At 38.1% G+C, this 12,529-nt stretch overlaps 1 protein-coding gene across 1 annotated transcript in view; it reads right to left on the bottom strand.

Annotated features, from left to right (window-relative positions):
• The window catches only part of STIM2 (stromal interaction molecule 2), a 166,746-nt gene that overhangs the window by 45,351 nt on the left and 108,866 nt on the right, over window positions 1-12,529 (bottom strand).

Raw genomic sequence — 12,529 nt, 5'->3', positions numbered from 1 at the left:
AATAAGAATTTGTAAACTAATATAAAAGAAATAAAATAATAACTTTTCAAATCTAAAAGTTGAGTAAGTTTCAGGCCTTTCACATTTCACCCTAACTCAGCTGGTATTATAGACTTCCTGGTGTCACTTCTGAACAAGACTTTAGATGCTCAGCTGCTCAGCACAGTCAAGACAGGCTTATGTTTAGAACAGTGCCAGAATGTGAGCTCCTCATTTGCACAGTGGTCAGCAGGGCATGTCTTTGTAACATGGAATAAATTCCTGCAACATGCTATATTTGGATACCTAAAGCCACACCCTGAACTTGAGTTCAGATATTAGTAATTGTACCAAAGAGAAATACACACTTTTGCTCATGAGCTCCTTTTCTTTAATTATGCAATAATTACATGTAATTTTTAGAGACGCTAGGCAGATGCTGGCAAATGTTTGAACATTCATAACTTAAAAATTACCAAGGTGTTTTGTTCCCAACAGTGGTACAGGGGACACTAAGGGAAAGCTTTACTACCTTTTCTATTATAAACTCCAATCTTATTATCAATGAAACTAAGTGTACTATCAATACCTAGTTCAATGAAGATGGTGAGAAATAACAAAGATATATCTTAAAACTAGAAACTGAAAGCTGGGTGCAAGTGGCTCATGCTTCTAATCCCGGCACTTTGGGAGCCAGAGGCAGGCAGATCACTTGAGGCCAGGAGTTCAAGACCAGCCTGGCCAACACAGCGAAACCCCATCTCTACTAAAAATACAAACAGAATTAGCTGGGTGTGGTGGTACGTACCTGTAATCCCAGCTACTCAGGAGGCTGAAGCAGGAGAACTGCTTGAGCCTGGGATGCGGAGGTTGCCGTGAGCCGAGATTGCGCTACTGTACTCCAGCCTAGGCAACAGAATGAATGAGACTCCATCTCCAAAAAAATTAGAAAGTTGGAGAAATAATGGGTCCCAAAATCGTATGGCTGTTCTGCAGACAGTGTTTCTTATTCATTCTATATTCCCAACATGTTATACAATGCCAAAAATACAGCGGGAACTTAACAAACATGGAATGGGCAGGTACATAGTAGGAACTAAATTCGTATTTATGGGGTGAGTAAATGGATGACAAAATGACTCTGTTAACCAAGACTGCCAAGGAAAATGTCACTTTCATTGATTCTTTTTAGGATCATTTCTAGATAAAACAAACTTTCAAAAGTGTAACTAAGCTTCATAAAATGAAGAGGGTGCTATTTTCCAAAGTATAACAATAAAGAAACATTTCAATTACAGTTTTCAATTATAGCTTTACAACTGTTTGCTTTAATTTTCTGCTATTAACACTTTTTTCTCTTAGAATTTGAAAGTTTCTTCTAAAGATTTTCTGTAGGCAACTTGAAATTCCTTCATCCAGCAAATATTTACTGACTGCATAGTAATTACTTTGGGAACTGCATTAAATAAATAAAACATCAGAGTCAAGGAATTATTACCAAGACTACCAGAAAGCATGATGTAATAAAACGCATTAACTTTTAGAGCGAGTTCAACAAAAAATGAATACAAAAGCCTAGTTAATAAATACCTTCTTTATTATATCAAAGGCCTGCTAAAAATTGAGCTTTCACTGCTAGTTGCCAAAAAACTTCCAGGTAAGAAGATACACTACATTCAAAACTTGTAAACCTTGGTTTCTTTAATAATAGAAAAATTTGCCATTTTCAATGGTAGAAATATTTTCAAGGCAATTTTACTCAGAAATTTGTTTGATCTTCAACTACATATGATTTTTCCTAGTGCATTTAGCATTTTAAAATCTAATAATTCACAAATATTACTAGCTACATTTACCTAGTATATAACATTTTCTAACTTGGGCTTCAGCTGTTATACATAGTAGTGGTTTAACTAATATTATCAGTGGCAAAAATAACCTTAGGAAAAGTTTAATTGCAGCACTGACACAATGGTTAAAGGATTAAATTACTACATAGGCTCCCCATTCATAGGGGACCTTTGTCAACAGCCAGAGAATTACATGAGAAAGGCAAAATGTGAATAATGTGCTTCAGTAATCAAAATTGACTCATTTACACCAAGTTGCTGGATAGTGTACATTCAGATTTTTCTCCCAAGTTTTTTTTTCAATTTTCAAATTCATTTCAGTGTCTTTCAATTGCCCAGAAGTAATCTGGTCCCACATGGGGATGAGACAGGCTAACAGTGGCCAGTGTCTCTATAATGCGGACAACACAGTGGCAGCCTTGTGAAGGCCAAGGCCGACATAAGGTAGGCTCCTGAAAGAGGTAGCAGCCTGTGGGGTTGGGACCCTGGCTATGTACAGAGGGACTGAGCAACTAAGTAAACATATTAAGATAACAGAGTCAAGTTTTCACTGTCAGTGAAGGGAAGTACAAATAGAAAAAGGAGTTAAGCTAGAATTAACCCAAAGTATAGGAATGAAATTGGAGTTTATCAGGTATCAGTGTGAATTCAGATTTTCAGCATAAAAAAAGAAATATAAGGTGTGTGCATGTTTCTTAACTCTGTCCACTGAGGTCTGGGAACAACAATATCTCAGTAGCAACGAACACACCTAGTGCCCAAACATTAGTTTCTATATAGCACCTCAGTTAAAAATAACCAGGGTTCCTTGGAGAAACGGCTGTTTCCAGGATTGAGGTTAAGAAATAACACAATGAGCCTGGAATACCTTTATGTGCCAAAAAGTAGGGAAGAGCTAAAAAAAAAAAATGATGGAGATAGAAGGATATATAAAGGAATAAAGGATATCCTTTACCTTTATAAAAGGATATAGAAGGATATAGAAGCCAGTTAAAAAAGGATATTTAAAAGAGTATAGAAGCCAGTTAGAAAGGATATAAAAAGATACAGAATCCAGTTAGTAAGGCCTCCCATTAACTAAATTTGGGACAATTTTAGCATAAAATTCATAATAGTAACAAACCCAAAACTAACTGAATAAAATAGGACATAAATGAATAAATGCAGAAGATCAATCTTCAAAGCATTCATACTTTTTTGAGAATCAGTCTTTCTCCAATTCCTAGTTTCAAAATATGTCTTTGTTATCTCCCACCATCTTCACGGACAAGATATTGATATACACTCTGTTTAAATCTCTTCCTTATAGTAGAACATCAACTAATAAATAGAAGGAATGATGGAATTCAAAAAGTTACCATTTAGCAACCATGTGAGTAATAATTAAGTCAGGCAAAAAAAAATTTATAGATGCTAGAACTAAAAGTGAAATAAGGAATGTGATTTTAAATAGTCTTTGAGTATCTCTCCACCAAAAAAAAAAAAAGGTATTAATTACACATTTGTTGGGCGTGGGGGAAATACCTTTATAGTTATGGAAACACAGCACACACTATCTTCATCAAATGACAAAGATAACACCACTGGTAATAAGACAAATGATACCAAGTGGCACCCAAAATGATACAATAAAAAGAATCACTACTGTGACAGTCCAGCCCAAGATGCATAACCTGGGTCTAACAATGTAAAAATATCAAACAAACCCTAATTTAGTTATTTACTACAAAAGTGATGTTTTTGAAGATTACTGGCCAACGTCGTGAAAGTCCAGGCAGTATTATGAAATTTTTCCGTACTGAAGACAACTAGAGAGACAGGAAAACTGGGTACAATGCATCATCCTGCATCCTTTGGCTATAAAAGGCCATTATTAGGGCAAATGGTGGCACTGGGAGGGGAGGGGAGGGTATCTAGACAGTGTATATGGGAGTTCTTTGCTCTGGTCCTGCAACTTTTCTCTAAATCTGAAATCACTTTCAATTAAGAAATTAAAATTTTAAAAAGAAATCTTTCAGTTCTTCTTCAATTATGCAGGTAGAGAATTCTACTAATTGCTAGCTTCTCCATTACTTTGTAGCTTGTGCTTTTCTCCAAGAAAGTATGGTAGCCTTTTAACAACACTAATAACAGCAAACATTGGGCTTTATTAGCTATCAAATACTGTTCTAAAACTCCATATACTTGTTGACTCATTTAATCCTCAACACAACCCTCTAAGGTTGGGGGTGGGGTGGGGGCGGGGTACTTATTAGCGAGATTTCACAAATAGGGAAAGTTAGGGACAGAGAGATCAAGTTATTTGTCCGATGTCACAAATCTAGTAAGTGTTATGTAGAGACTTGAATACAGGCAATCAAGCTCTGTGTTCTTACTCACTTTTGGATTTTGTCTGTCTGGGAAAGAAGAGCTGTACCTTGGGGTTTCTTATTAGTACTTAAGAGGCCTCAGAATCCCTAAGTTTACTTGTTGCTGGATATTCATTTAGTTCAAACATCTTTTCGTGCCAGAAAGTAAGGAAGGGCTCCTTATCCACAATATTAGAAGTAAAGCTTCTAATATGTAATCTCGTAAACCCGCAATATTGAAAAAGCTTCTAATATGGATTTAAGATGTTTATCTAGCAAAAAAATTAATAAAGCATTATAAAAATATTTATGATACCTTTTGAAAACTAGCCTTTAAAGGAAACCTGATTTTTTTTCTTGACTCTGTTTGCATGTGGAAATAATCTGAAATTTTAGTAGTCTTTTTAGAAACACAGAGATTACATTAGTTTAAATTACTAAAACACTTAAACTCTTCCATTTCTCAACTTTTATGGGCTAGAATTTCTAACAATCTTCCCTCAACCTATTTCAGATTATTTTTCTTTTTCTAATCGCCTATTCAATAATTCCCATTTATATTCCTTGGTAATTCTTTGTTCTATGGCAACTGATTTATTTCCCAGATCCAGAGGCAAGATGTGGTTTTAACTTTTTTTTTTCCCCCAAGCTCCCAGCTATGCTAATGAGGAAGAAAGTATTCTACTTACTCTGGTCTAATAGTGTTGGAGACAAACCAACAAGTTATTAACAAATAATTAAATTCAGAGTCCTTTTGAAAGTATAAATTGCCCTTTCTTATATTTGATGTTATATGCAAACAAAACCTTCATTATCTAGGAAGTAATGATTATTTGTTTTAATGGAAGTGTTGACAAACTATAAATGATCTCTAAATCCTGCCTGAACAATTTACTTGCAAAATAAGCAAATTATTATATTCTATAAGACAAATATAAGACCTATTTGTAATTTATACATGCCTTTAGTCTACACTAAATACTGTACCCATTTGGCATTTTAGATAATTATGATCCTCGCATTCTATTAATTTAAAGAAAAGTGGGGCTGGGTCCAGCAGCTTACACCTGTAATCCTAGAACTGTGGGAGGCCAAGATGGGAGTATTGCTTGAGGCCAAGAGTTTGAGACTAGCCTGGTCAACACAGTGAGACCCCTATCTCTATAAATATAAAATAAAAAAGAAAGATAGAAAATGTTCATAATAACATCAAATGAATTTTCAAAAACATACTACCCAAATCTTTCATTAACAAATACAGAAAATGAAGACAGCACAATAAACTATAAAACTAACATTTCTTACAGCAAGTGAAGTCATATAAAAGTATTGCTTTTCCTGTATTTGAAAACAGCAAATTATACTTAAAATTTAACAAAACTCTTTGTAATTCCATAAAGACATGCCCTCCTAGATAATTATCTGGATGGCTTTATATGTTTTAATTATACTTGCTTTAAACGAGTATATTTAAATACACTCACTTAAATATACTCTCTAAATTTTATAGTTGTTCCTTTTCCTCTTGAGAAGGCCTCATATGGCAAAAATTCACCAGAAACTCAAACGACAAGAGCTCTAGTACAGTATGAAGACATGGCACTGCAAAAACCTTCCACGTTCTTAAGCTTTATTGTAAAGTATAACAGTATTGTTGGTATTCTTAGATATTACTAAAGTGTGACAAATACTATTTCTCTTTTGAGGGTGGTTAGGTCATGAAGAATCATCTACTCTTCAAATTTACCAGTATTCAGAAAGCATCTCTTTCTCAAGATTTCCAACCTAACTCAGCACAGACAGTGCCTACCTTTTGCTGCCTCAAATTCACTTTTCTCCTCCTCCAATGATGCTTTTAAAAATACCTATGTTTCATCATTAACAATACAGACATGTTTGGAGATTCTAGGTAAACTCACCTACGGTTTCAAAGTAAAAAGTACCAGGCAATAGTACAAATCTGTAATAGCCAGGAAGATTTTGGAAGTTTCCAGTGGTGAGAGTTATATTAGTTCATTTCATTAAAATACCAAAATGGGATTTAATAAAATGTCTCTATTTAGGAAATGATCCACTCAATTACCATAAAATTCAGAGTGGGACAAAAAGAGGCCTTTGAGAAAATCCATTTATCGTCCAAAAGTTTTGAGAACTGCAAGTTTCAGGAAGTTAGAGATGTTCTGAAAGAGTAGCTATATTTTATATCACATGACACATGCTGCCACACACCACCCAACTCTGCATCCTTTCAAAGTTTTCTTCTACCTGCTCTTCTCAAAGTCTAGTGATTCTTAGTCATCAACCTGTAATGGCGGCTGGCTGCTAGGTTATTCCTTCTCTCTCCTCCTTCTTTGGAGACAAGACTCCTAATCACCTGGGGTAGGCAGATGGGGAAAGAAGTAATCACAGGACCCCATTCTGGAGGTCACAGCAACAGATCTAGATTTGGCCACATGACCTAAGTCAGTTACTTTCTGGCATTTCTCTAACTAGAACAGACAGGGAAGACTCCTAGTTCTCTTTGGCCATGATCCTAGGAAAACATAAGCCTACAACTGCCAGCAGCCACAGAACTAGCCTCTAGGAAACACAGGAGGAGAAAATAACATCAAAATCCAGAAAGAAACAGAGAAAGAGAGGACCTGGGCCAGGGTGGATTAAGGCCCTGACTATATACCAGCACTCTCCTATTAAATGAGGATAGTTTTTAAATTAAAATAGTTTTATCTTCTCCTGTATCAATTATTTCTTAATTGGGTCATTCCATATATCTATACACACACACACGCGCGCGTGTGCACATATATGGAATGTGTATATATGATTTAAATATATATATGTATATGTGTGTATATGTATAGATGATGAAAATCTCCTATCATTTAAAAAATAAAAAAAAATCATTCCCATCATTATCTCCCTTCACGTATCAGAGTTCCATTTCTTGACTCTTCCTTTTTAAAGTCAACAATATTTACTGTCTTTACTTCCTGTTTAATCCATTCCAATTAGACTTTTACTTGTACCCCTACAGTGACATCTGTCTCTGTTAAGATCAATAAACTTAACTTCGACTTTGCCAATCCAATTGTGAAGTCTCTGTTGTCATCTTATTCAGATTTCTGGAACATGTGACATTGCTTTTTCTTAAAATGCTTTCTTCACTAAGCATCTATCTAGGTCCCCACATTCTCCTGGCTCTCCTATCTCACCAGCCATTTCTTCCCAGCCTTCTCTCCAGGGTCCTCCTCTACTTCTTGACCTCACAGTACTCGGTCCTTCACTCTTTGCATCATGATCTCAACCAGTATTTTTCAATGTTTTCCCCCATTATTAACAACCTCCCCATGAGCCTGTTCAGATTTCTGGTTTTTTTTCCTAATTACTCCTATTCCCAAGAAATTTCAATACCAAACAAAACCTAGGAATCAACTTTTATTCCTGTCCCTGGCCCCCACTAGCATCCTGAGTTCAATTCCACAGCAAATCCTGCCAGCTATTTCTTCAAAATATATCCTGAATCAGACTTCCCAGTCATTTCCTTCTCGCCAGATTACCATCACCTCTCACCAGTTCACATGGGGCCTCAATAGGTCTCTACTTCTACTCCTGACCCCTTCTCCTCAAGAGTCTAATATTCACACAGTAATTACAATAACATTTTGAAAAATAAATCACATCACTACTTTGCTCAAAACTCCTAAATGGAGTTATACTTGCAATATACTTACATAACCCATATAATAAATCTCATATTCCTTCTTGGCCATACCAGGTCCTATGAGATTTGGCCCTGTCTCCCTGGTCAATTTAATTTGTCTCCCACCACTCTCCCCATTCCTTACTACTTTATAGCTACATGAGCCTTCCAACAGTTTCCTAAACACTTTAAGGTTATGCCAGTCATAAGCCTTGGCCTGGCTGGTCGCTAAACCTGGAATATACTTCATCCAGATTGTCTCCTGGCTCACCCTCTAGCGCCACTCAGATCTATAACCAAAAACCTCTTCTTGGGGGACTTCTTCCTTGACCACATTCTCTAACTAGTCCTTGTTCCATCTGCTCACTAACTATACTGTTACCCTGCTTTATTTTTTCACATAAATAACCCGTTCCAGCAGTTGTGTGAGTGTATATTTAGCTACACACATACATACATGCAAACTTGTTCACTGTCTCCTAAAAGAGTGTTAACTCTGTAAGGGCAGAATATCTATTTTGTTCAATGCTCTATACCCAAAGCCTAGAATAATGCCTGTACTGTCTCACAGGAAAAATTTTTTTTTTGGGGGGGGGGGACAGAGTCTCACTCTGTCACCCAGGCTGGAGTGCAGTATTATGATCTTGGCTCACTGCAACCTATGTATCCCAGGTTCAAGCAATCCTCATGCCTCAGCATCCCGAGTAGCTGGAATTACAGTTACGCACCACACCCGGCTAATTTTTGTATTTTTAGTAGAGACAGGGTATCATGTTGGCCAAGCTGGTCTCAAACTCCTGACCTCAAGTGATCTGCCTGCCTAGACCTCCCAAAGTGCTGGGATTACAGTATTAATTTTTGATTATGCATAAATAAAGCAGGTGAATCTGATTTTTGTAACTTGCAATCAATCAAATCATTGGTGATCAAGCATCTTTACAATGAACTTCTCATTACTTGAGGTAATTTGAGTCTCCATCTCTTGCCACTAAAAAAAAAAAAAAAAAAAAAAGACTCCCAAGATGGCCGAATAGGAACAGCTCCGGTCTGCAGCTCCAGCGTGATCAAGGCAGAAGATGGGTGATTTCTGCATTTCCAGCAGGTACCTGGTTCATCTCGCTGGGACTGTTTGGACAGTGCATGCAGCCCACAGAGGGTGAGCTGAAGCAGGGCAGGGCATCACCTCACCCAGGAAGCACAAGGGATCAGGGGATTTCCCTTATCTAGCCAAGGGAAGCCGTGACAGATTACCTAGAAAAACGGGACACTCCACCCAAATACTGCACTTTCCCCAAGGTCTTAGCAACCAGCAGACAAGGAGATTCTCTCCTGTGCTTGGTTCGGCGGGTCCCACGCCCATGAAGCCTTGCTCACTGCTAGTGCGGCAGTCTGAGATAGAACTGCGAGGTGGCAGCCTGGCTTGGGGAGAGGTGTCTGCCATTGCTGAGGCCTGAGTAGGTAAACAAAGCAGCCTGGAAGCTGGAACTGGGTGGAGCCCACTGCAGCTCAACAAGGCCTACTGCCTCTAGACTCCACCTCTGTGGGCAGGGCATAGCTAAACAAAAGGCAGCAGTCACCTTCTGCAGACTTAAACATCACTGTCTGACAGCTCTGGAGAGAGCAGTGGTTCTCCCAGCACAGCGTCTGGGCTCTGAGAATGGATAGACTGCCTGCTCAAGTGGGTCCCTGACCCCCGTGTAGCCTAACTGGGAGACACCTCCCAGTAGGAGCCAACAGACACCTCATATAGGCGGCTGCCCCTCTGGGACGAAGCTTCCAGAGGAAGTATCAGGCAGCAATATTTGCTGTTCTGCAATATTTGCTGTTCTGCAGCCTCTGCTGGTGAGGCACTCCAGGCAAACAGGGTCTGGAGTGGAGCTCCAGAAAACTCCAACAGACCTACAGCTGAGGGACCTGACTGTTGGAAGGAAAACTAACAAACAGAAAGGAATAGCATCAACATCAACAAAAAGGACATCTACACCAAAACCCCATCTGTAGGTCACCAACATCAAAGACCAAGGGTAGCTAAAACCACAAAGATGGGGAGAAACCAGAGCAGAAAAGCTGAAAATTCTGATAATCAGAGCACCTCTTTACCTCCAAAAGATCGCAGCTGCTCACCAGCAAGGAAACAAAACTGGACGGAGAATGACTTTGATGAGTTGACAGAAGTAGGCTTCAGAAGTTTGGTAATAACAAACTTCTCCGAGCTAACAGAGGATGTTCAAACCCATTGCAAGGAAGCTAAAAACCATGAAAAAAGATTAGACGAATGGCTAACTAGAACAAACAGTGTAGAGAAGACCTTAATTGACCTGATGGAGATGAAAACCATGGCACAAGAACTTCATGATGCATGCACAAGCTTCAATGGCCAATATGATCAAGTAAAAGAAAGGGTATCAGTGAATGAAGATCAAATTAATGAAATAAAGTGAGAAGACAAGGTTAGAGAAAAAAGAGTAAAAATAAATGAACAAAGCCTCCAAGAAATATGGGACTATGTGAAAAGACCAAACCTACGTTTGATTGGTGTACCTGAAAGTGATGGGGAGAATGGAACTAAGTTGGAAAACACTCTCGGGATATTATCCAGGAGAACTTCTGCAACCTAGCAAGGCAGGCCAACATTCAAATTCAGGAAACACAGAGAACACCACAAAGATACTCCTCGAAAACAGCAACACTAAGACACATAATTGTCAGATTCACCAAGGTTGAAATGAAGGAAAAAATGTTAAGGGCAGCCAGAGAGAAAGGTGGGGTTACCCACAAAGGGAAGTCCATCAGACTAACAGGGGATCTCTTGTCAGAAACCCTATAAGCCACAAGAGAGTGGAGGTCAATATTCAACATTCCCAAAGAATTTTGAACCCAGAATTTCATATCCAGCCAAACTAAGCTTCATAAGTAAAGGAGAAATTAACTCCTTTACAGACAAGCAAATGCTGAGATTCTGTCACCACCAAGCCTGCCTTACAAGAGCTCCTGAAGGAAGCACTAAACATGGAAAGAAACAACCGGTACCAGCAACTGCAAAAACATGCCAGCTTGTAAAGACCATCAATGCTAGGAAAAAACTGCGTTAATTAACAGGCAAAATAACCAGCTAACATTATAACGAAAGGACCAAATTCACACATAACAATATTAGCCTTAAATGTAAATGGGCTAAATGCCCCAATTAAAAGACACAGACTGGCAAATTGGATAAAGAGTCAAGGCTCATCAGTGTGCTGTATTCAGGAGACCCACCTCACATGCAAAGACGCACATAGGCTCAAAATAAAGAGATGGAGGAACATCTACCAAGCAAATGGAAAGCAAAAAAAAAAAAAAGCGGGGATTGCAATCCTAGTCTCTGATAAAACAGAATTTAAACCAAGAAAAATCAAAAGAAACAAAGAAGGCCATTACATAATGGTAAAGGGATCAATTCAACAAGACCTAACTATCCTAAATATATATGCACCCAATACAGGAGCACCCAGATTCAAAAAGCAAGTTCTTAGAGACCTACAAAGAGACTTAGACTCCCACACAATAATAATGGAAGACTTTAACACCCTACTGTCAATATTAGACAGATCAATGAGACAGAAGGTTAACAAGGATATCCAGGACTTGAACTCAGCGCTGCACCAAGCAGACCTACTAGACATCTACAGAACTCTCCACCCCAAATCAACAGAATATACATTCTCAGCATCGCATTGCACTTACTCTAAAATTGACCACATAATCGGAAGTAAAGCACTCCCCAGCAAAAGTAAAAGAACAGAAATCACGAAAAACTGTCTCTCAGACCACAGTGCAATCAAATTAGAACTCAGGATTAAGAAACTCACTCAAAACCGCACAACTACATGGAAACTGAACAATCTGCTCCTGAAGGGCTACTGGATAAATAACGAAATGAAGGCAAAAATAAAGATGTTCTTTGAAATCAATGAGAACAAAGATATAACGTACCAGAATCTCTGCGACACATTTGAAGCAGTGTGTAGAGGGAAATTTATATCACTAAATGCCCACAAGAGAAAGCTGGAAAGATCTAAAATCGACACCCTAACATCACAATTAAAAGAACTAGAGAAGCAAAAGCAAACAAATACAAAAGCTAGGAGAAGGCAAGAAATAACTAAGATCAGAGCAGAACCGAAAGAGATAGAGACACAAAAAACCCTTCAAAAAAATCAATGAATCCAGGAGCTGTTTTTTTGAAATGATCAACAAAATTGATAGACCTCTAGCAAGATTAATAAAGACCAAGAGAGAAGAATCAAATAGACAGAATAAAAAATGATAAAGAGGATATCACCACCGATCCCACAGAAATACAAACTACCATCAGAGAATACTATAAACACCCCTACGCAAATAAACTAGAAAATCTAGAAGAAATGGATAAATTTCTGGACACATACACTCTCCCAAGACTAACCCAGGAAGAAGCTGAATCTCTGAATAGACCAATAACAGGTTCTGAAATTGAGGTAATAATTAATAGCCTGACCATCATAAAGAGTCCAGGACCAGATGGATTCACAGCCAAATTCTACCAGAGGTACAAGGAGGAGCTGGTACCATTCCTTCTGAAACTATTCCAATCAGTAGAAAAAGAGGGAATCCTCCCTAACTCATTTTAT

The sequence above is a fragment of the Rhinopithecus bieti genome, unplaced genomic scaffold, assembly GCF_001698545.2.
Source record: "Rhinopithecus bieti isolate Rb0 unplaced genomic scaffold, ASM169854v2 scaffold_2294, whole genome shotgun sequence".
NCBI lineage: Eukaryota > Metazoa > Chordata > Mammalia > Primates > Cercopithecidae > Rhinopithecus > Rhinopithecus bieti.
The sequence above is the reverse complement of the archived record's forward strand: the minus strand, read 5'-3'. Positions and strand labels throughout refer to the sequence as shown.